The sequence below is a fragment of the Suricata suricatta genome, chromosome 4 (genome assembly GCF_006229205.1).
Source record: "Suricata suricatta isolate VVHF042 chromosome 4, meerkat_22Aug2017_6uvM2_HiC, whole genome shotgun sequence".
In the NCBI taxonomy this organism is placed as follows: Eukaryota; Metazoa; Chordata; class Mammalia; order Carnivora; family Herpestidae; genus Suricata; species Suricata suricatta.
The window spans coordinates 141,721,758-141,747,360 of NC_043703.1; the positions used below are offsets into that span (position 1 = coordinate 141,721,758).

Consider the following 25,603-nt stretch of genomic DNA (forward strand, 5'->3'; position numbering starts at 1 on the left):
TGTCTTCTACAGCTCAGATTTACGCACTTGCTCCAGCCTGAAACCTGGTCCCCATACTGGAGGTCTTCCAGTTCCCCAGTCCCACATGCCTCCATCAGCAAGTCCTTCTGGTTTTACCTCCAAATCACATCTCAGAGTCATCCATGTTTCCTCACCCACCTCATGGCTAGGCCACCAGCATCTCTCCCTTGATGACTGCAGCATATGGCAGGTGGATCTTCCTGCTTCCTCTCTTTCCCCTCTCCAATTCTTTCTCCACACAGCAGCTAGAGTAATCTTTAAAATTTTTTTTAATGTTTTTTATTTATTTTTGAGAGAGAGAGAGATAGAGCGAGTGGGGGAGGGTCAGAGAGAGAGGGAGACACAGAATCCGAAGCAGGCTCCAGGCCCTGAGCTGTCAGCACAGAACCTGACATGGGGCTTGAACTCATGAACTGAGTGATCATGACCTGAGCCGAAGCCAGACGCTTAACTGACTGAGCCACCCAGGCGACCCTAGAGCAATCTTAAAAATGTAAATCAAATCATGTCTCTTGGCTGCCTTAAAATCTTGCCAGCCTTCCTGATATGTTTAGAATCCAACCCAAACTCCTTATCTTGATCTACCAGCCCTCCATAACTTGACTTCTGTCTTGTTTCCTCACCTGAGACACTTCCCTCCTGGCTCCTTGTTAGCCAGTCTCATTCTTTCCTGTTGCACACTCAGTACTTTCTTGTTTTAGGGCACAAATTGGCAGAACAATGCTCACTTCTATTTTGTAAATAAAGTTTTATTGGAACATTAGCAATACAGAGATTTATGGACAATGAAGTCTTACATGTTAACTATCTAACACTTTATAAAAAAACGTGTGCTGACTCCTGTTTTAAGGCCTTTGACCTTGGCCCAGGCTCTTTCTCAAACTGGTTCTTTGGCTTTTAACTCAAAGGTTCCTTGTCACCCTTGCTTTAATAGAAGCTTCTCTTTGAAGCCCATCCCCACCATAAGCCCCTTTATTCTCCATTATTCCATTCGGCTTTTTGCCTTTCTAGCTTTTTCTCACTTTGAGATCACATACTTATTTATTACTTTACTTACTTATTGTCCTTTTCCTCCACTGATGATGCTAGGCTCTATGGGGTCAAGGGTCATAGCTCTTTTGTTTGTCTTGTACCCCTAGCACCTCCAAGTGACCACTCTTGCTAATAAACTACTGGAGCAGATGGCCCCTTTGGAGGGGTTCCCACCTCGTCACCACCATCACCACCGCCCTAGTCTGCAGCAATCCGGCGATTCTGCTGCTTCTGAGAACAGCTTGGGGGTGGACGACGCTTCCAGAGAACAGTGGTGTGTTGAGTCTGAGCAATGGTGTTGGAATTCCTGACAGTTCTCACCCATCTGAGGAGTTGCGATACCACCTCACTGTGTGATTTCTTTTTTTAACAACTCTACAATTTCCACACTGTTCCACGCGCATCGGAAAATAAAAAATGAGCACAGGGCAGTGTGCATTTACCTTTTTTATTAAAACGGTCTGAGAGTCACTTTGTCGTGGGGCACCTACTCCGGAAGGCTGCAGGAGGGAGTCCTCAGCTGAGCCACTGGAGTTTGCCTCCCCTGCAGCCACCAGGGGGCTGTGCCACCTTCCAGCCTCCAGATTCGGCCCTAAGTGCTCCATGCAGGTGGGACGGGCTCCTCAGAGCTGGGAACCAGGCAAGCAACAACAGTTCAGGGACATGGAGGAAGTAGGCCTGTGATACCTTTGTGGGGACAGGTGGAGAACAGGCAGGAAGAGCCGTGGACTTGTCAACACGTCAGACTGAGACCCAGAACCAAGCACAGCTGGCTTCAGATCAGCACAGGCAGTCAAGGGGCGGAGGGGGCAGGGCAGGAAGTGGCTCAGAGGGCCACTCCCTCTACTTCACAAATGAGAACACTGAGATCTAGAGAAGGGAGACAGCTAAAATTAGAACCAGTTAGAACTCAGGTCCCACCCCATGCTCTCAATATGTCCTTCTGGGCTGAAGCTTCTAGGCTATCTGGGTGCCACCAGGCTGTTTCACTGGGCAGTATCTAGAAATGCTGGGCACAAGGAGGATTTCCCTAGAAGGCTCTCATGGAGAAGACTTGAAAGAGCACTGGACTTCACCTCAGATGGACCCAGAACTGAATCCTGGCTACCCACTAGCTGAAGCCACAGTGAGGGCCTCAAACCTCTTTGAGCCTCAGTTTCACATCCATAATTTGGGACAAGAGTCCCTGAATTGTTGAGCCATTTTGAGAAATAAACAAAGTAACCCTCGAGGTGTGCCTAACAAGTGGCAGACACACCATGGACCTGTGGGCGTTCAGTCGACACTAGTTGAATTTTGAGCAGCCCAGCTTGATGGAGGAGAGCGCAGGGCAGGAACTCAACTATCTATGGCTTGTAACAACCTGTATAGTAACTACAAGTAAATTTCCAGAAGGAAGAATCTACAACCAATGCCCCATCCCCTCAATTGGAATCTTCCAGAAGGCCAGTATGACTAGTGACTCTGGGCCCCCTTTACTAAACAAACAAAAAATGCACAAGCATTTCACTCCTGCTGGAGCAAGCCTCTGTGTGCAAGTGTTGTCAAGGTCATGGTGTCTCCTCTGCTTGTCTTCGGAGGAGTCAGGATACATTCTCATCACATTTGACTTTCTGAGATCCAGGCTTTGGTATTTTCCGACCTTGCTCTTGTCTTTGGATCTGTCCTTCAAAAAGGCATTGCACCCTCTCTAGGCCATTTTATGAGTTTCCAGTGGAGCAATGCTATTATTAATGTGATTTTCTACTTTCCTGGAAGGCCTAAAACAAACGTGTCTAAGCAAAATATTACTATTCAGTAAATGGATGCCTGGCTGCCTAGGCTGGAGGGTTGAAGTATAGCAATGGATGCCAACGTCATGGGTTTGGTCCCTTTTGTGCAGATTACACTCCCCCATGTCCCCCCTTTCCTGGCCAGGTAACCATCTGGGAACAAGGCAAGAGGGGCGACTTGTGTCAAAAATCCATTAGTCCTTCTGGGAGAAAAGCTTTCAATGCACGGGCCATTGATGGTAGGTCATTAACTCCCTCTGTGGCTAAAAGGACACCATTTATTCTTTTTATTTATTTATTTATTATTTTTTAAAATAGTTTATTACCAAGTTGGTTTCCATATAATACCCAGTGCTCTTCCCCGCAAGTGCCCTTCTCCATGACCATCACCCCCCATTCCCTTCCCCCCTCCCTCTTCAGCCCTCAGTTTGTTCTCAGCATTCAAAAGTCTCTCATAATTTGCCTCCCTTCCTCTCCCTAACTCGTTTCCCCCCTTCCGCTCCCTATGGACCTCTGTTAGGTTTCTCCTGTTAGACCTATAAGTGCAAACATATGGTATCTGTCCTTCTCTGCCTGACTTATTTTGCTTAGCATGACACCCTCAAGGTCCATCTACTTTGCTACAAATGGCCAGATTTCATTCTTTCTCATTGCCATGTAATACTCCATTGTGTGTGTGTGTGTGTGTGTGTATACATATATATTACATATATATATGTGTATATATATATATACATATATATATATATATATATGCCACATCTTCTTGGTCCACTCATAAGGTGATGGACATTTAGGCTCTTTCCATGATTTGGCTATTGTTGACAGTGCTGCTGTGAACAGTGGGGTACATGTGCCCCTATGCATCAGCACTTCTGTATCCCTTGGGTAGATCCCCAGCAGTGCTATTGCTGGATCATAGGGGAGAGGACACCATTTATTCCAATGTGGGACAAATATTTGGAGGTTGCTGACATCTCATGGTGTTTTGCTTCTCTCAGATCCGGGTTGTCCATCTATGGTCTAAGGAATTTTGGACCTTTAGCAGAGTCTCTTTTGGTGGAAGAGAGGCCTAGCCACTTACCAATCTCCCATCAGACAAGTCTTGCTTTTAGCTATTTGCACATTGGGCATCTTTGTACGATTGCATTTGAACTAAAAAGTTTGCAGCTAAAAACCAGTTTGAAAAATCAGTGCATTAGAGACTCAAAATTATGAATACCAGGCTCTGTCCTAGGTGATCTACAGGTCATCTTGTGACTGAAGTTCCTCTCCACAACCATTGCAGAAATGGGTGGTAGCCCATTTCACTGGCAAGGAAACCAAGACTCAGTGAAAGCTAAAGAAGGAAGGGTCTCCAGATCCTTCAGAATAGTCAAGTGTGAAGATAACACAGGATTCCAGCTGGAGGTCTGGGTTCAAGTTGGGCTTCTGCTTCTCTTTACCCAAGAGGTCTCTGATTAGACACTTTATGTTTCCTGAGCCTCATTTCCCTCCTCCACAAAATGGACATGATAACAAGCCCAGGGCAAATATGCACATAGCACATCAGATCCAAGTGGTGCTGTTTGTGTGGGATCTTGGGAAATAGACCAGAGCGCCTCCCTCAGGACCTGTCACACCCCCCACCAGGTGGCGGAGCTGGCACTATAGCCAGCAGACTCCCGGATTCCCAAAGACCTCAGGTTTGGGGTTGCTGAGCTGCAAGGACGGGGTGTCCCTCAGGGTCCAGAAGCCCCTACTTGCTCTTGACCTGGAGCTGTGGTCCCAGGCGCAGGATCAAAGCAAATGCTCTGCTCTCCAGGGTGAGCACATTCCTTCACCCTGCAGCCTTCTTTAATTAACTGGGAGCCTTGGAGAAATACCTTTTTTGGGTGCTTATCTGTGTATCCTGATAAAATAATTAATGAGTTTCTCTTCTCCACTGTGCATCCTCCTGCCCCGAGAGGGCCGTGATCGGAAGGAAGGTGCTAATTAGTTCCTGTGTGATTATCTGGTTGAAGCAATGGCTCCAAGTCTCTGCAAATCATCCTCAGCCCTCCCCCTCCCCGGTGAGACTTCTGCTCTGTGTTTATTTCTTTTGCTAGGTGCCAGCTCTGCCCACAAAGTTCAGCCCCTTCCGCAGACAGCCCTTCTCTCTGTCTCACTCATGTCTGCAGGTGGCACCCTGGCGCCCAGGGCCCCACCTAGAGCCAGTGAGCCATCACCAGGAAGCTCTCAGGGAGGTTCCTGGAAACACTTCAAATCGAGTCCAGACTTTCCAAGCCAGCCTCAGTGAAAAGAACAAGGGCAGCCGAACATCATGGAAAGTACCCTTAGCTAGGGCAAGAGAACGGATTCTAGACTGAGCTGTGTGACCTGGGCAAAATTATGCTTTCTCTCCTTGTCTCAGTTTCCCTAGCTATAAAAAAAAAAAAAGGAGTCGTTCCACAATTGGGAATGATAAATGTGTGGTTATGTCAGCGTGATGAACAGGTCATGGCTTTGCACTGTGTCAAGATAATGAAGCCATAGCCAACTGCAGTGGGAAGGCTGAGTAGCAGAAGTCAATCAGTAATGTTGGTCATGGTTGATGCAAGTGCCATTGTTGCCATTCAGGTAAGGGCAATCCTCCCTGCATTTAACTGTGCATGCCTTTCAGGATGCTCAGTGTCCTTAGTCAACATTCCCTAAGTGGCAAACAAACACTCCACACATTTCCGGACATCCCCTGGTGGGGTGGCGGGGGAGGTGTTGCTATGCCACCCCTGGTTGAGAACCACAGGCAGGGAAGTAGAAGTAACAGTCAAGATTCTTTTGGCTGCAAATGACAAAGACTACCCTCAAAGTAGCTTAGCTAAAATGGAAATCTATTTGCTTATATTACAGAGAAACCGTGGGAGAGGCTCGGGCTGCCCTTCTCCATCCAACAACGATGTCTCCCCTTCAGGGGAATCTGTAGTAGGGCAGGTTTTTCCAGACGTTTGCCTCCCCCCAACGCCTTTCTAATTGGTGGGAAATAACAAAACAGATGAACAGCGAGGCCCTTCCAACTATGGAAGTTGAATAGGAGAGAGAGAGAGTGAGCCTCTTCTCACATTGACATCTAGAGGGACTTCAGGGAGGGTCAATTGCAGGTATCTGCCTGGGACTTGGAATCTAGGGAGGCCATATGGAGGTTCAAGGACTCACTGGGGATCATTTGAGGCAGTAGTGATGCACTTGACAGCTAGGAGGTTGCTGGGTGTCCGGGGGGTGATGGGTTCCAGCGAGAAGCAGCGGGCCCAGTGGTGGTGGAGGCTGGCAGCATCCTAGACTCACAGTTCCTGCGATGGACTTGGCTCAGCCTCTGCCATCCTTGGTTACTGCCTCTGCCCTGTTCTTCAGCCTTCCTGTTGATTCTGTGAGTGACCCAGGACTCTTCCAATAAATGATTTTCCCTACTAAGTTAACCAGAGCTGGTTTCTGTTGCTTGCAGCCAACACCCTCACTAATATGTCTGTAGTGGCGGGGCTGCCTGAGGGGTTCAGTGGGTTAAGCGTACCCCTCTTGATTTTACCGCAGGTCATGATCTTGTGCTTCATGAGTTCGAGCCCCGTATCAGGCTCCATGCTGGCAGTGCAGAGCCTGCTTGGAATGATCTCTCTCTTTGCCCCTTCCCTGCTCACTTGCTCCCTCTCTCTCAAAATAAATAAATAAAATACAGTTGAAGTGGGGAGTCTAGGCAGAATGGAAAACTAGAAAGCAGGTGGGATGCTTCAAAGTCTCAGGGCCCTTGGAAAAGGCAGTTTGGAATCAAAAGCCAGCAGGACCCAGGGGTTACCAAGGCAATTTTCCTTGACGGTGACTCTGCCAGTGATCTTGTGGAAGACTGGGAAATCCTCCCTGCAGGGGCAAACTCACTTACATTTGAGGCCTGGCTTTTTGAGGCTAGTTCCTGGCACTCCTCTCTCATGATCTCCCTCTTTCCAAACTCTGGCCCAGAGAAAAAACACAGAGGCAGATGGGACGGGTCAGTATTTTAACACCACCCATACTTCCCCTTTCTTTGACACATAGGGTTAAACGGACAGGTGAAGCCACCCTTACCACTGCCAGTTCTAGAAAACAACAAGAGCTTGCTGGAACCTAAAAAGGCAACCACACCAATGCCTGGGTCTTTCCTTCCTCCCTGATTAGCCAAGACACAGCAAAAGAGGGGCTAGTGTCGTTGCCATGGAACCTGTGGGCAGGGAGAGTCCTCTTTGCAGCAGAGTGATTACTGTGCCCTCCCCCTTTTCCTCTGGCAGGAAATGGCAAAAGGTAAGAAACATAGACAGGGCAGGGATCTAGCAGAACCTGCAGGGGGAAGAAGATGAGAGAACAGATCTGGCTGAGAAGCCTGTTGCTTTCTTTTGAGGCTTTTTGCTTCACTGTCGGATCTCAGATGTGCATCTTGGAGTTTCCTAGTTAATTGTTCACCCCTCCTCCCCCTCCTGATCCTTCCCCACTTCCCAGGTGCCTGGGGGGGGTCAAAGCCATATGACAGAGACTGGAGGTTGAGACCATGAATTCTGGACTCTGCAACTGCTTTTCCTCGGGTCCAAATTTCAGCTCTGACACAAGCTGTGTGTATCTGGGCAAGTTATTAAATGACCATGCCTCAGTTTCCTCCCCTAGAATGATAAAAATAGTGAGCACTACCTCATAATATTATTGTGAAGATTTGGGGCACCTGGGTGGCTCAGTTGGTTGAGAGTCTGACTTTGGCTCAGGTCATGATCTCATGATTTGTGGTTTCGGGCCCCACGTTGGGCTCTGTGCTGACAGCTCAGAGCCAGGATCCTGCTTCTGATTCTGTGTCTCCCTCTCTCCCTCCTCCTCCCCTGCCCACAGTCTGTCTCTCTCTCTCTCTCTCAAAAATAAATATTATAAAAAAATTTTAAAAGAGTACTGTGGAGATTAATTGCATTATAAATCGTGTGCTCAGAATGGGGCTCAGCACAGAGTAGATCTCAATGCACACCAAGACCCTAGTTCCTCTGAGTGGCACCTGGCACAAGGTTGAAAAAATGATCCAGTTCTCCAAAGATTTCCTGAATGGAACCAGGGAGTTAGAAAGAGCAAGGTCATCACAGTCTGGGAGGGCCCCAGATTAATGTCCGTTCGAGATAGGGGCGCCTGGGTAGCTCAGTCCATTAGGCGTCTGACTCTTGACCTCAGCTCAGGTCTGGATCTCAGGGTCATGAGTTCAAGGGCTCCATGCTAGGCGTGAAGATTACTTTAAAAGAAAAAAAAGGGAAAAACCCCAAAGAGATAGATTGTTCAGCCGCTCCTGTTGCTGAATTCCACCACCTCAGAAACCCTTCGGCAGGCCAATGGTGTACACTCACACACACACGCACACACATGCACAGGCATGCACATGTACAGGCACACACACATGCACAGGCACACACATGCACAGGCATGCACATGTACAGGCACACACACATGCACAGGCACGCACATGTACAGGCACACACACATGCACAGGCACACACATGTACAGGCACGCACACACATGCACGCAGGATGGGCCTCAGGCAGCCCAGCCACTGGCTCCCCACACCTTCCTTCCATCTCTGGCAACCCCTTGCCACCTTTGACCTAGTTTCCCAGGCACGGGATTCCTCCAGTTGCTTTTCTTGGCCAACAACCCATTTCTGTACCGTCAGCCCTCAAGATCCAGGCCCTCCTGGAAGAGAGACAGTGGGCCTGGAAAACGCAGCATTCTTAAACTCCTCTTGCCCATAAACCCTCTTGTTTTCAACCTTCCTAACACAGAATTCAGAAACTCAAGAGCTGTTGACTCCTGTACAAGTGAGAGCATACAGCCGTGACTTTGTCCTATCGTCTCTCCCAGGGCCAGAGGAAGACCTTTAGTGACAATAGTACTACTACCACTACTGCTACTGGAGAGTACTTACGGGGTGCTTACAACATGCTTAGTACTGTTCTATAAGCTTTTTGTGTCATAGCTCTTTTTAATCCTTTTAATAATCTTATTAAGAGGTAAGTACTATAATCATCATTCCATTTTACAGATGGTAAAACTGAATCACAAAGAAGTGGCACCTTGCCCAGGGTCATACAGTTAATAAGAGGCAACCAGTCTGTCCCCAAAGGCTGAACTATTAGCCATTACAAGATACTTTGCTCTAAGCACTGAAAGGTTTGTAGTGTTCCCAACCCCCACTCACACATGCAGTTCAAAATAAAACTAGGACTAAATCATAAAAGAATGTGAGAAAGTACAGCAGAGTTCTGACTGTTTTCCCTAATGACTATTTTTTAAATTTTTTTAATGTGTATTTTTTTTTATTTTTGAGGGGGGGTGCAGAGCATGAGTGGGGGAGGGGCAGAAAGAAAGGGAGACAGAATCTGAAGCAGGCTCCAGGCTCTGAGCTGTCAGCACACAGCCGACGTGGGGCTCAAACTCATGAACTGTGAGATAATGACTTGAGCTGAAGTCAGACACTTAACAGACTGAGCCACCCAGGCGATCCCTTAAATGACTGCTCTAATGCTTAAAAAAATAATCTTTCCGAACACATTTTTCCTCTTGCTTGGCTGGTGCCCTAAGCAGGGGTTGCTCAGCGTCGCAGATAATCCAAGGGTTGCCTTCTCCTCCCTCTGGCCAGAACGGGCCTCTCCCAGACAAGTTCAAGGTCAGTCAAGCCTGGGATTGGTTGTTGCTCCTAGGGAGTCATGGAAGGTGCTTCTTGGCTGCAGTGGGATTGACTTTGGCCCTAGTCTGTAAATGGCAGGAAGACGGCTGCCAATCCAGTAGGCTCTGCCTATAAATGGCAGGAAGGATGGCTGCCTGGAGGACGACCTTGTACGAATTGAGGGGTGTGGCCCCTGGGGATGCAGGAGGCTGGGGGTGGGGGAGGTGTATGTGTGTGTGTGCGCACACGGGCGTGCATGTGCGTGTGTTAGGGGAGGCTCTTAGAGCCCTTCCTGGTCTCCCTGATCCCCTGGCTCTTCCAGTCATGAGGCAATTTCTGGCACTTAGGCTGTAGTGCGTCCTTGTCAATAGTTATCACTGAGAGAATGTTTCCCAAGAACCTGTTCTTTCATTTCAGTCAGTTCTGTGACATGATACAAACAGGACGGTAGCCCTTGAACCCTCCACTTTACTGCCTTTCCTTCATTCAACAGGCAACAAGGACATGACACGCCCCCTCACCCCCAGTGCCTGTGCTGAGCTAAAAAGGTGAGCAAAACTTACAGGTCCAGTCCCCATGAACACTCAACGTCAGATGGGACGTCCATGCTCTACTCCCCTCCCTGTCTCCCTGTCTCCCTGTCTGCCTGTCTCCCTGTCTGCCTGTCTCCCTGTCTGCCTGTCTCCCTGTCTCCCTGTCTGCCTGTCTGCCTGTCTCCCTGTCTCCCTGTCTGCCTGTCTCCCTGTCTCCCTGTCTCCCTGTCTGCCGCCGCGCTGTAGGGCAGGGACAGGGCTTTTCCTTTTTCTGAACCCCCTCCTCTCAGCTCACGATGGTCCCACTGCCCAGCCCAAAGCTGCTGTTTGACATGCAGGGGCTGGGTGGGGGGACCTGAGAATTATCTAACCCACCGGTTATCAAAGGGGTAATGCCACACACCAGCCCTCCCAGCACTGTTTCAAAAAACTGTGGAGCACTTTTGTTTACTGGGGCAGGAAGGGGTGTTGCAGATGCTAGGGGCCCTGCAATGCAGGGGACAATCCTACACAATGAGTTGTTCTCTATCCTACCTGTCTTCCCAATGCTTCTCTAGACATTCATGTATTGAAAACCCTAGTTCTAGTTTTCTGAGCCTGGAAACTCTAACTCCATATTATGAACAAACACAAGGAATTTTTGTGTGGTTTCAATATATACCGAACATTCCAGGCATAGGAATTCTCTGAACATTGAAGGAAAATTGCATTTGATTTCAGGCAGCACTTCACGGGAGTTGTTCCCTGCTTTAGAAAATCACGTCACCGATGCCGGCTCTGCTCTTGGTAGTAGAGTCATCAAGAAGAGAACACGTGGGTATCCGTTTGCATGGGTAACTGTAGCTGTCATGGCGAATCTACATGGTGACTCAAACGTTTCTCATTAAGTCTTTCAATGTAATGGTGGTTGGGCCTTTACATATTGAATAGGTAATTTAATGTATGTATGTATGTATGTATGTATATGTATGTGTCTGTCCTTTTACTTCTCCTTTTGTGTTCTTATCAAGGCATTAAATTGAGTTTTTGAAACTGTGTGGGTGGTTTGCATTTTAATGAATCTCATTCTCAGAATGCTAAGGGGGTGTTGTATTTGTTACAAAACGGGGCCATGGAGTGTGAGGAGGTTAAGAAGGACCCTGGAGCTAGTTCATCCCCCTTAGCTTTGGTCTCCACTATCCCCAGTGGATGTGAACCTATTGAAATTTTAGAGCTCTCAAGATTGAGAGTTTTTACTATCCTCCACGGCAACCCATTTATTAAATTATTAATGTTGCAAGAAGTCCCTGTTGTATGAGTGAATCATCTGTTTTGTCTCCAGCAGAAATGATGGTCTGCTCTGGACCATGTTGAATTTCAGTCCCTTCTGAGTTACTTTTCTTGCCTTGTGAAGGACCTTGGGCTAGAGGGGATGGTAAATGGTGGCAACTTAGCTACAGACATTGGGAATGGTCAAGGGCTAGGAGGGCTGTGGAAAGCTGCACACTTTGAAGATAGGAGCTTGGGTTGTGGGCCCTGTGTAGCCAATAATCTGTGCATGGAATAAAACAAGGGACTCAGCGATCCTGGCACCTACTAAAAACGCATTGCTACTGTGGCCCTGCCCACTACCAGGGACTCACAGCTTACCTGGCCAAGATGGTTCTGTTGTCTTCTGCTATAATGGGGTGCAAGAGGTGACACACAGACACGATGGTGCCATATCACAGGTGGCTTGAGCTCACTCTTTACAGCCTGGTCTGGTGTTGCTGATTTAAATAGCCAGCCCTGAGCCAAAGCTAAAACCTTTTTTAAAAAATGTTTTTAATGTTTTTTTATTTATTTTTGAGACAGAGGGAGACAGAGCATGAACTGCGAGGGGCAGAGAGAGGGGGAGACCAGAATCGGAGGCAGGCTTCAGGCTCTGAGCTGTCAGCACAGAGCCCAACGCGGGGCTCGAACCCATGAATGTGAGATCATGACCTGAGTCGAAGTCAGAGGCTTAACCCACTGAACCACCCAGGCGCCCCAAAGCTAAAATCTTCTTATGCTCCAGGCCACAGAAGCCCAACCAACACTGAAGATAAATCTTCAGCTTTAAAATGCAAAGGGGCTATGTTGAAGGCATTTGGCTGTCAGAGGCATACAGAGCTTAACAATAATATATGCGTGGCACTTAGGAGTTTTCAAGAAATTGGAACTAGAAACTTATGAGGAGCCATTATCACTCCTATAATATAGATAAGAAAACTAAGGCTCCAAGAGGTTGTGTGTATGGCCCAAGGTCAACCATTCCAGGTTTTTTTTAAAGTTTTAAAATGTTTTTATTTATTATTGAGAGAGCATGAGCATGGGAGGGGCAGAGAGAGGGGGAGACACAGAATCTAAAGGAGGCTCCAGGCTCTGAGCTGTCAGAACAGAGCCCGACATGGAGCTTGAACTCACAAACTGTGAGATCATGACCTGAGCCGAAGTTGGATGTTTAGCTGACTGAGCCACCCAGGTGCCCCAACCATCCTACTTTCAAGAAGCAGAGCAGAAATTTCCACCCAAATCAGTAGAACATTGTTTCTGCTATCCTGTACTGCCTCTCTACACTGTATGGGGTGCCTTGGATGGAAGATATCTTTTGCCTATGCTAATAAAAAACATGCTATTCCTGAATCAAATTGACAGTAGTCTACTCTGGGGCACCTGATCAAGCTAAATGGTGTTGGAATAGTTAGGATGCTATGTCTCTCTTCCCCTCACTAGGCTGGTTCAGTGGATGTTAGAAGGTGAGGAGCCAGGACAAAGCCCAAGGCTATGACACTTTCAGGAAGTAAGTGGATCTAGCAGGTGTGCAGACCAACTTAGCTTTGCCCCAGATGGAGGCTTCTGTTTTATTAGTAGGCTCATCGATGCAATGACTTTGATGCTTTCTTAGCCTGAAGGCAGGGGGCTGGGTGGGAAGGCCCTCTGCGGTCCCATCTCATTCTCTGAGCCTCAATTATGAGACTGTGACTCAGAGCTTCTTCACGGCTGAAAGGTGCTAATTGGTTCACATGCTGTTTTCCAAGATGTGATCTGGGAAGGGCTAGCTCTTTTGACACAGCCCATTCCAGAGTATTCCCTAGGACTCTCCATGATCCTGAGGCAGGACATGGGGGAGGGGCAGTGAAGAGGGGAGAAGTGGTGGAAAATTCGATTCAGGAGTAGAAATGATAAATCCATTGGCTACCAAAACTATACAGGCTGAAGACAGCAGATGACTTTAGACTGAAGGTTCTAGGGATATTCCCCACCTATCTGTAAGCAAGTTTGTGTATCTTTGTCCCTGATGGGATTATGCACATGTCCTAGGGTTTTAATCTCTGCAGGGTCACAGAGAATAAAAGCAAAGACATAGTTAACCCAACCAGTCCTTAGGAGTCTCCACGGCCATGTACATCACCATCTGTCATCTGTTCTTGTGCCTTCTTCCCTTCTGGAGGCCAACAAAAAGTTAGAAATAAGGCAGTGCCTCCAAGACTTGATAGACAAAAAAGTTGTGCACTTGCAACTGTGTGTGACCATGTGTGTGTGTGTTAAGAAGAGCTTACAAAATGAATAGGGTCTGGGGCATTTTTTTATCTGGTAACTTGGGGCTTTCCCAAGAACAAACACTCAGCATGAGCTGGCCTGGCCTGCTTCCTGGGACAAGAAGGCTGAGGCACACATGGCTTTATTAATAGCCTAAGCATCTCAGGCTTTTTCCCTAAGTCAGTTCCATTTGTGGTTCCAATGGGGTTTTGTTTTTGGTTCTCATGAGTTATTTTCTGTCCTCTGCTCTTTGGCCTCTGCCCTTCTGTGGTGGGTCAGCTGGAGGAGCTGAGCAAGGGGCCTGACTGGTGGCACCAGGTCCAGTCCTCCAAGAAGAAAGGCTATGGGTGTGGGGTGGAGCCTTCCATAGAAAGCCACCACTAAGTACTTTGTGGAGACTCCAGGGTTACTGCTGCAGAGAACTGCTACTGAGAGGAGCAAACTAGGCATTTAGAAAACAAATCCAAGTGGAGACGTCGGGGGAGGTGCTTTTGGGATTGCCAAGGCCTAAGGCTCACCCCTAAGGGAAGGGGATAAATGTGTTCTTTCTGTGCACAAGGATGGGTCTCTCCAAAATTTGCAGCCCAGAATTCCTTGAATAGATGCTAAGGCCATAAATACAGGCTCAGCTCCTAGTGTCTACCCTCCTTCTTGCTGGAGTTAAGGTTTGCAATATTGACAAGAGACTCCATTGCACTGGTTCGTATGTTCATGCTCAGTATCACAACCCAACATTTTCCCAATTTAGGTCAATTTTATTAAGACAGAGAGCATCTTGTGGCATAATAGCTGTCATTATTTGATGACCATGGTGCTGTACATCACACCTGTTCCTTACTATCCTCCAGGGATATTGGATAGATAACTATGTTTGTCAACGTATGTTGGAAGAAAGAGCAGTACAACCAGCTATAGGACCCCCAGGGGGAGATGTTGCCAGGGACTTGGGGAGAGGGCATGGATGTTTAGGAGAAAAGTCCACCCTAGATTTGCAGATTTGGGAGTGAATGATTCACTATAAGCTGAAGCTTGAAGTTGTGAATGTGAATGGGATCTCTGAAAAACAAAGTATTGAAAGTGAAAACACGAGTAAGGATAAAAGTCTGGGGTAGGTCACCTTGGAGAGTGAAGAAAAGAGGGGGAAATCATGCTTCAGTCAACTTTGAGTTTCTTAAATCATTCTCATGCCTAGAATGTGCTTAAGGAAAGAGGGAGAAAGGGAGGCAGGACATCAGAATGACACCTTCTCTTCTCTGTGTCATGTACTTTGAATGTATCACCACCTTCAATTATTCAGTTATTTTCATGTTACAAATGAAGGTCCAAAAGTGCAGAGACAGGTACCCAAAAGCCCACAGGTAGTACATAGTAGAGATCAGATGTGATCCCAGCCTGTTTGACCCCCCCCCCCGCCTTTACCTTTCATCATATTTCCCATACGAGAAAAACTAAATACGATTTGTCAGAGTTCAAGGGTAGGGAAGATTGGTAGCTCAAAGGGGTAGCAAGAGCAAACCAAAGTTTATTCAAAAGTGAGGCGATCTGAGCATCTATTTGGATAAAGTGGATGGAAAACCAAGATTGGAAGAAAAGAAAGATTCTGGGTAAGATGTAGTGGGGTGGGGAGTGGCATTTAAGAGAGATGGCCTCCATGGGTAATGTGAACATACAGAGAGGGGAAGGGAGGGGCTCAGGAAAGTCTGCAGAAATTGGAGACAAATGGAAAAAAGAGCTCATTAGAAGAAAAGACAGAGGGGGCGCCTGGGTGGCTCAGTCGGTTGGGCGTCCGGCTTCGGCTTAGGTCATGATCTCACAGTTCGTGGGTTCGAGCCCTGCATCGGGCTCTGTGCTGACAGCTAGCTCAGAGCCTGGAGCCTTCTTCAGATTCTGTGTCTCCCTCTCTCTCTGACCCTCTCCTGCTCCTGCTGTCTCTCTCTCTCTCTCTCTCTAAAATAAATAAAGACAGTAAAAAAATTTTAAAAAAAGAAGAAAAGACAGAGAAGAGCAATTTAAGGCAGGAAAAATCAAATGGACAAATGTGGAGACATAAAATGCAGGAACTGTGTGTATCAGTTAAGATTGTGTTTGGCATCAGAGAGGAGCAGAAAACCTAAACTAGTGGCTTAAACAAGTAAGCAGTTCATCTTTCTCGTATAACTGGAAGACCAGAGGGAGATAGCCCATGGAATGGCAGTTTAGTGAAGCCCCTGGGGACCCAGCTTCTTCAATCCTCCAGCTCTGACATCCTCAATTCAAAGCTTTTATCCTGTTCCTCATGAAATGGTTGCACACCTCCAAATACTGTGTCAGAGTTCCAAGAAGGAAGAAGGGGGAAATGATGGACAAAGCTTTGCTCATTTATGTTGGTAAGAAATCCTTCTCCAGACTTTGGCCTATCTTGGAATATCTAGAATGGTATAACCAACCTAGTACCTTACCTCCACAACAGGGTGGGGTTTGGATATTTCTCTTTCCACTTCTTGTACAATAGTAAGGCAAGACAGAAGGGTATTGGAGTGGATGTTGATCAGGCCAAACTATGGAATCTGCCACAGTGTATTTAGCAAAATTGTGAGTGGTCCAGATTAGTCAGAAGAAGTGGCTTAAAGAGGGGGCTGGTAGATGGAGCTGAATTGTGAGTTTCCTTCTTTCTCCAGGTGTGGTTTAAACTACTTGGAAGAGGCGAGACCCCAGTGGACTGTCAGCCCTTTAGTTGTGACCCTGGATTTGGTCATTGGCAAGAAGGTGAGTATATCTTTTCAAAAGTCTATTTTTTTTTTAGTAGGATTCATACCCAGTGTGGAGCCCAAAGCAGGGCTTGAACTCACAACCCTAAGAATCAAGATTTGAGCTAAGATCAAGATTTAGATGCTTAACTTACTGAACCATCCAGGCTCCCCTTGATTCTCAGGAGAATCTCATGAATAAACATGCTTTCTTTTTCCCATCAAATCCCTTTTTTATCCCATCCATCCATTCATCCATCCATCCATCAGGTATCAGTGAAACATTTACCATCTATGTGCTAGATGCTATGCTAAGCTTGTTTTCCCCTTGTGCCTCTCTCAATCTCTCCTTTTTAATCTCTATCTCTTTTCCCCAGGCTGGGCCAAGACCTTTTCCAAACGTGGGAGCCTAAGGATGAAGAGTTATCTAAGACAGTTGCTATTTCAGTCCAGAACTTGAAGCTAAAAATGTTCGAATGGAAAAAAAAAAGTTTAAAAATATAGATGTGTATTTTTCTAAAACCCCATTAAGCTGTCAAGGGCCCTCAGTGTGTGTTTCCTTTCCCATCGTTGCTAATCAGCAAGGTATGTGTGTGTCCCAAACAAGAGTAACCAGCCAGCCTCCTCCCCCTCCTTCTCCCTAGCTCATCCTGCTGTTGCTGACACTGGAACTGTCCCCCAGCCTTGGGAACCCAGAAGCTGGGCCCCCACTTTCCAGGGACACTGCTAGATGAAACAGCACCCCAGCTTCTCCACAGAGGCTGGGGCAATCCACTGCCTTTCCCATTGGCACATTCAGACTGTCTGGGCTCCAATTCGGGCTGCATCACTTACTAGATATATAACTTTAAGTGCTTTTTTTTTTCTGGGTCTCAGCTTTCCTCATCTGTAAAATGGGGATAGATAACATTATCTGTGCCTCCGTGTCACTATGAGATGATACGGACATGTAAAGCATATAGAACAGTGCCCATGTTCACAGAACTCAATATATGTTGCCCATTATTATTGTTACCATTCCTAGTATTGCTATTGCCTCATTGTGCTCCATTCCTTTCCCCAAATTTGGACAGTTGTAGAATACAAGAACTAAAAAATAGACCCCGTGGTCTCCTTATCCCATCACATAATTTGAAAATGAGAAAATGTAAGTGGAAGAGACTTTCCTGAAGTTGCCCAGTTAGGGGCAGAGCCAGGATATAGGTCCAAGTGCCTTCTCTACACTGCCACCGCTGGGGCCACACCCTCCTCTCTCCTCAGCCCACCAAATGCCTGCACAAAAGCATTTCATATTATCACTGTTTACAAATGTGTCCCTTAACTCCATGTCATTGTCAGGGCCTGTCTTGTCTTGCTCATGTCCAGAGAACAGATGCCATATGTGTAACTCACTTGGCTCAGTGCCCATCACAGCAGCCATGCAGATAGAAGCCCAAGGAGACGCTGCCAGGAGGAGAGACTTCAGGGGAGGAGTGGCACGGGGCAGTCCCAGAGCAGTGCGACTGCAATCCTGACCCAGATTCAAGGCAACACCTTGGGACGCTCCCTCTTCCTCAATGTCTCCTTTGACTAGATGGGCGATTGCTTCAGATGAGCTATTTCCAAGAGGATATTTGAGTAAGTCAAATATATAGAGCACTTTTTAGCTCTGGAATCAATGATTCTGATACTTATTTATATAAATACACAGTATCATTTCCGACCAGTGAAAAAGAGGTAGAGAATCCAGGTTCTGGGGGTATTGTGAACATTCCCATTTTTTTTTATTATAAAAAGTTTTTTAGATGTTTTAATTTCTTTCTGGGACAGAGAGAAATCATGAGCTGGGGAGGGGCAGAGAGAGGAGACAGAGGAACCAAAGTGAAATCCATGCTGACAGCAAAGCTCGATGTAGGGTTTAAACTCATGAGCTGTGAGATCATGACCTGAGCTGAAGTCAGACACTAAGCCGACTGAGCCACTCAGGCATCCTATGAACATTCTCTGTTGATCTGGGTGATCTGGTGATTCTATATTGATCTGGGTGATTTAGAAGTAGCCTTTCCAGAAGGAGATGTATGCACATATGTGTGTACACACACACACACACACACACGCATATACATATATATATATTCATGTATATTATTATGTCTTGACATCTTAAAACACCTTTCTGGCTAGAGAGACAGTACTCCTCCCAGGGCTAGCCCATTATTAGGGATAGCAGAGGACTCAGCCAAGTGCATGACTTTGTTGTACAAATTAACCAATCCGGAACCACACCTCCTCTATCTGGCCTATCCACTTGAGAAGGCAATATCTCTTTGCTTTCAGTACCCAGGATCAGGTACCAGGCACCAGAAACCATCCCTACAGCCCAAAGTGCACTGAAATTATTCAGACTCATCAAGGCTGAGCTGTTGACCCTGTTATGCCTTGCCTTTCCCTCAGAAACTCAATCAAGACTGTGGTCTAGTCCTTCTCCTTGCTCCTGTCTTTTGCCTCCTGACCACTCTGGGGTCTTTCCCATGTGCCCTGCCTTTTGTCTTTAGCACCTGGGGGCATAATACATTTTTATTTTTTCCTGAGCTTATCCCTTGTCTCCTCTTCTGGCTGCACCTGATTAACCATTCCATAAAAGAATACAGAACAGAGTGTAAAAGTTCCCCAAATACCTCACTAGTGTGTGACATTCTTTCTGGTCTCTTCACTTCAGCTGCTTAGAAATCAAGTTGGCTGGTCGTTAGGTGTCTCATGGGCATAACGTAGGGTGCTACATGTGCCATGAGGGGTCCACACACAGGTAAGTCAGGATCCTAGCTTTTGAGAACCTTGCAATTTAGTTGGGAAGATATGCTATAAACAGGTGAATAGTTCAATGACAGCAGAAGCAAATGACAGTTCAAGACAGCCCGGCCTAGTTCTAGGTGAGGAGCAATAAACTACAGCCCAGGGTGCTGGGAAAGCCCGCTGAGTGGGGGTGAGGAGACAGACGAGAGCTCTGCACCCAGGATTACCAACATCTTGCTGTCCCCTGAGTAGTCTTTGACCTCTTGGGAAGTAAGTGGTTGGCCCGGGCCCTAACTCCCTGTGTTTATCCCACTGGGTCCCTGTCTCCTCATTCTATAAATATGGTGGGACTTGGTGCTCATTCTCTAGGTTGGCTTTGTCTTCCTGTTCTGTGGGTCTTGGAATGTCTGCTGCATAAGTTCGGGGCTACAGCAGGTTCTTGGTGGGAGACACACAGCATGGCCTGTCACCACACCTCATCCTCATTCCTGGGAGGTGTGGCCCCCTCCCCACACTGAACAGCTGATAGGCCAGGGAGAAGCAGGGCCAGGGGAGCTCCATGAGGGGCCTGATTCACTTGTACGACATGCAGAGAATGAGAAGGAAAGCACTTTCATTTGGGGGAAACTACTCTCAGAAGAACACTCTGAAATTGAAAACATCGTCCCTCATTTGTTTTATATGAAACAAGGGCTCGGACAAATTCTAGCACTTTACTGTGGACCATTGGCCTGAAGGAGACCTCGAGTGTGGCTACAGTGGCTGACTTCAGCATGCCTTCCTCTGGCGCCCTTCTCAGATGCCTGGTCCACATCCTTTCTTCCTGCCCAAATGCTCAAAACCTGACCAAACTAACCTCCCTTCTGCTCTTCTTGCCCAAGCTTGCCTCCATAAAATGTGCTAGTGGGAGAAATAGCTTCTTCCTTAGCAATAGAAACCCTGTTTATCTGTTAGGAAGTTTTAGGCTGCAAACCCCAGAATATCCTGCTGATAGTGGCTTAAAGTCTACAGACATTTACTGTTGCATTTAATAAGACGTCTGGAAGCAGGCAGGGGTTATGGCTGTTTAATGGTCCAATGATTTCAGCAGGGCTTAGGCGTTTGCTGTCCTTTCTCTCTACCACTCTCATGGTTACAAGATGGCAGCCATAGTTCCAAGTGGCAAATCCTCACATGAGAGACCATATTTCATGGCTAAAGGCCATTTCTTTTTACATGTCTCTTCAATCAAGGAGGAAAGTCTTTCCCAAGCAGAATCCCTTCATGTTTCACTGGCCAGAACGGAATCACATGCCCACCCCAGATCAGTCATTGCCAAAAGTAATTCTTCATTGACTAAGACCATGCATTTTCAAAGGGAGTGATATCACCCTCAAGGGAGTGAAAATTGATCTTTGAGGGCAAAAAAAAATCTTATTCTATGTATAAAGCACAGATATACACACAGTATATAAACATATGCAGTATATCTATGATATTAAAATTTCATAGGAGGCAATTGGGGGAAAAAGTCTAAAAAGTTTCCGTAGAGTGATAAAAAAATAATAATTTTAAAAGGGTTTATCAGCCCAAATGCCCACACAGGAATGTTTATGGCAGTTTTATTCATAATTGCCAAAACTTGGAAGCAGTGATGTCCTTTAGCAGGTGAATGGACAGGTAAACCACAGTGCACTCAGGCAGCAGGATTTTATTCGGAGTTAAAAAGAAATGAGCCATCAAGCCATGAAAAGACTTAGAGGAACTTAAATGCATATTATGAAGTGAAAGAAGCCAATCTGAAAGGCTGCGCACTGTATGATTCCAAATGTATGACATTCTGGGAAGGGTAAAACTGTCAAGACACTGAAAAGATCAGCGATTGTCAGTAGTCAGGGAGGAGGGAGGGATGAAGAGAGCACAGAGATGGTTAGAGCAGGGTAATTATATATGGTGTTATATGATATGTCTGGCATTACAGTGCTGCAAACATGTCATTACACATTCATCCCAACTGGTAGAATGCACAACACCAAGAGGGAACTCTGATGTAGAAAATCACTCTGGGTGATAATGATGTGTCGATGCAAGTTTATCCTTGCTAACAAATGTGCCATTCTGGTAGGGGATTTAGATAATGGCGGAGGGAATCATACATGTGTGGGGGCAGGGCGAACAGGGGAAATTTCTGTATCTTTACTCCATGTTTCTTTGAATCTAATACTGTTCTAAAAATATAGTCTTAAAAAAAAAAGAACCACTGACCTGGACCAATTACAGTTCATTGCTGGGCCCTGGGGATATTTCTTTTGGCCAGGAAGTCTGGGGAATGATGGCCAAATAGGCACCAGCAATGTTTGCCACATCCTGCCTAGAAAGAAACGTGCTTTGTGGGGTGAACACTTTCTGGGTATGTGTAGGTGTGAAACTTCAAGGGCACGCCGACTACGGTGTCTCATCGCTCACCTGCTTGCAAAGAGGCACAGGGCTGGCTAACTCCGTGGTTGAGTTGGGTTTGTAAGCTGAGGGCCAGAGCTGAATTTTGGGGGATAATAATGGCAATAAGCCAAGGACTGTGGGGGAAAGAACAGAGACATTTAAAGTAGCTTTTTATGAAGTTTGGCTCCAACAACAAAGTCTATAGTTCTAGGTTGTTAGCATTCTATTCCAATGAACCCAGACCTGCTTGGGATTCTCTCTCCTTCCCTGTGAAAAATCACAGTGAGAAATTCAAAGTGAAAAAATCAGTGAAGAAATCAAAGGAACCAATTTGTTTTGGACAATTGGCTAACTCCACGCAGTGTGAAAAATCCGGGGGTACAAGGGTATCTGGCACCCTTCCATTCCTAGAATCAATCTCTAGTTGTGCAGAGAAGTTAACAAGGTCGGAGTTATTAAAGTCCATTTCAGGGGTGCCTGGGTGGCTTAGTCGGTTGAGCGTCCGGCTTCAGCTCGGGTCATGATCTCACAGTTTGTGGGTTTGAGCCCAGCGTCGGGCTCTATGCTGACAGATTCTGTTTCAGATTCTGTATCTCCCTCTATATCTGACCCTCCCCTGCTTGTGCTGTCTCTGTCTCTCCAAAATAAATAAAAACCATAAAAAAAAATTTTTTTAAAAGTCCATTTCAGTGGCAAGAAGATCTGTGTTTTACCTAAGGAAGGGCACATTGATTTCTCTGTAATGATTATGACACTGAGATACACAAAGGAGTGTAAAGCTGTATAATTTTGCTATTTTTACAAAACTGAATCAGTTTAGCTTTTAGGATGATGCCCTCTAGTACAGGTCCCTTTTTTGGGGGGAGAGGAGGACATGTGAAGACAATACCAGCTGCCCCTCCCCCCAGAACCCACGGAAATCAAGCAAGCCTGCATGAGCTAGGTCAGAAAGGGGGCACCCCACACCCCACACCCATGGGTGAAAATCAGCACAAGGGGCTGAGGGAGAGTTCAGTTCATAAGGACCTTGGTCTTCCCTCTTTGAGGAAACTGGGTAGCATTTTGTTTTTTTTTTTATGTTTAAAAATTTTTATTTATTTATTTATTTATTTATTTTTTACTTTATAAAGTTTCATATTTTTTAACATATGCAATTATTTTCTATCCTTTACAATACAGTAGTTGCAATGACACTCAAAACAGGAAAGCAAAGTAAAAAATCAAAACACCAACTTCTGTTTCATGTAATTAGACTTATACAGAAATTAGAAGGTTAAGTAACAACTAGTTAATCACCTAATTTCACAGCTATCTGAAGTGGCAATCATTATATAGCAGCTTATCTATGATACATTCAAGATAAATGATACGATATATTACTTGTTCATAGGCTACAACACAGCCTGCTTAATACCTTTCCTTAAATTCCACCTCTATACTACAATATGCTTGAGGTCCTTGCAAAAAAGTAGCTTGGGTAGCATTTTGGATCCAGCCTCTGGAAAGACAAGCTACTGCCTTAGTTAGGGTGTCCTCCAAAGGCTAACCCTCCATGGGGCTCTTTCGCAGAGGCCTCCACTCATCACCCCCTTGCCCCACAACCTCCCATCTCCTCTCCCATGCTCCCTTCTGCAGCCACTTGTTTGGGCTAGTATTCCCCACCTGATTCCTATTTCTGCTCTCCTGCGGAGACTGGGCCCCTGAGATCCTTGCTTAGGGCTCACTCATCTTTTCCCTTACTCACCCGAGTTGGCCCACCTGCACTGACACACCTCAAAGGCCCCTCTTCAAAGCCCGCCCTGTCCACCTGGAACAGTGCTGGTGACACTTTACTCATGACTCTTGCACTTCTCACTTGGGTGACTACAAGCAAGTCACATTTTCTTCTCTTTTTGTTTTTAATTTTTATTGAAATGTTTATTTATTTTGAGAGAGAGAAAGAGAACACAGGAGAGGCAGAGAGAGAGAGAAGGAGAGAGAACCACCAGCAGGCTCTGCACTGTCAGCACAGAGCCTGACACAGGGCTCAAACTCACAGACTGTGAGAACATGACCTGAGTCAAGATCAAGAGTGAGATAGATGCTTAACCAACTGAGTCACCAGGGGCCCAACATTTCATTTTCCTTTTAAAACAATTTCACTGTGATAGAATTTATATATCAAAAAATATACCCATTTTAAGTGTTTAGTTCGGTGAGTTTTCACAAATGTGTATGAACCCATGTGGATACCACTCCTTCAATGGAGCATTTCTAGTCCCTTCCCTTACCAACTCCCAGGAAACTGCTGATCTGATTTCCCACGAAATAAATCGATTTTACCGATTCTAGAATTTCATATAAAAGGAGTCAAACAGCATGTTCTTTTTAGTGTCTGGCTTCTTTCTCTCTGCATGCTTTTGAGATTTACCTATGTCATTGCATATATCAGTAGTTCATTCCTTTTCACCGCTGAGTAGTGTCTCATTGTGTGGGTGTGCCACAGAATTTTTATCTACTCACCCCTTGACGGACATTTCTTTCTTTTTCTACTTTAATACTATTGTAAATACAGCTGTGATGAATATGTGCATATGTTTTTGTATAGACATGTGTTTTCATTTCTCCTAGGTAAATATCTAGGAGTAGAATTCCTGACTTACTTGGTAAGAGTCTGTTTAACTTTATATTACAAAAAAAACCAAAAAAACAAAAACAAAACCAACATCTGAACAACAAAATCCTGGCCAACTTCTCAAAAGTGATTGTACCATTTCACACTTTGCAATTACAATGTGACAGTTGCTGAACATCCTCATCAGCACTTGGTGTCGCCAGTCTTTGGAATTTTAGCTGTTTTAGTGGGGTGATGTGGTAGCCCGTTGTGGTTATCCGCTGCATTTCCATAACGACTAATGATGTTAAATGTCCTTTACTATGCATATGTGGCTGTTCATACATCAAGGAGGTTATTTTTAACTTCTTTGGATCTCAGTTTCCTTATCTACAATGGGGAGCAATCTTCCTAACCTTCCTCAAAAGGGTGATCATGGCGGAGATGTGAAAGTTTTATTATTTTTTTAATTCTAAAGATTAAAATGATGTAAGAAGATTCTAGTTCTCCATAGTGAGGAACCTCTAGGCTCTGGAAGCACTCATAAGATTGGTTTTTCTCAGGTATAGCTTGGCCATCCTTTCCAGGTCAAGAAAGGTCCCTGGCTCTCTCTTTCTGATTTTACGTGATCTGAGCCCCTTGGTCCATATCTAAAGCCCTTTACCAGCATCTTTTCTGCCCTGACCTTGCACAAGCCTCATCAGTGTTTGTCTTCATCTCTGTAACAGGTTAGTTCTCCCTGGCAGCCACAGTCTGTCCTCTGTTCCTCTCTGGGATTTGCACATACGTTTCCCTTCCATATGACCTTCCTTGTTTCTCTCCATGGCATTTCCTTTTTAAATGCTCTTTCCAGCTCGCCCCTTGCAGGAAGCCCCTTCATATGGCCCACCCAGTCTTTAGAGACCTTTAGCACTTAAGCAGGTAGATTGTAACATAGGACTTTTTCCTGAGCCTCTCCAAGCTCCATGTTTCCAACCTGGAAGTCTCCATCTGAAATATGCCTCAAACTCCACATGACCCCAGAGTTTATCACTTCTGTGTCTCATGTCCTGTTTCTCCCTTGACTTCTCTATTTCTGCTCATACTTCACACTCTCCTAGAGGCCCCAGCTCAAAGCCTCCAGATGATCTACAACCCCTTCCCTTTCCCTAAGCCCTTATATCTCAGTAGTTACCAAGTCCTGCCATTTTACTTCCACAGTGCCTCTTTCATTCTCTTCCTCTTTTCCCTCCTTCCCTCTATGGCCCTGGTCTTCATCTTTGGAGTCTGTACTTGGTCTATTTGTAACCAAGCAGTACTCACTGCTGTTTGCCTTGTCTATGGCCCTTCCCCTGTACCCCCCTCCCAGCCAGCAGACCCTACTTAACATGACAGAGACAGAAAATCTAGCTGCTTACTTTTTCCAGCTTCCTTTGCAGCCAGGCATGGCCATGTGACCTGGTTTTGGCCCATAAGATACCAGGGGAGATTTTCTGGAATGGTTTTCCTCCCTCTTCTCAGTTGTCCTCTGACACTAGGGGCTCTTCTT

General features: G+C 46.0%; 1 long non-coding RNA gene across 1 annotated transcript; it reads left to right on the forward strand.

Moving 5' to 3' along the window:
* The first annotated feature begins 9,940 nt into the window (after positions 1-9,940).
* Positions 9,941-16,768, forward strand: LOC115289268. Its single transcript, XR_003907522.1, has 3 exons — positions 9,941-10,041; positions 16,224-16,311; positions 16,670-16,768. It is a non-coding gene; the product is annotated as an uncharacterized LOC115289268 (long non-coding RNA).
* Positions 16,769-25,603: the final 8,835 nt, after the last annotated feature.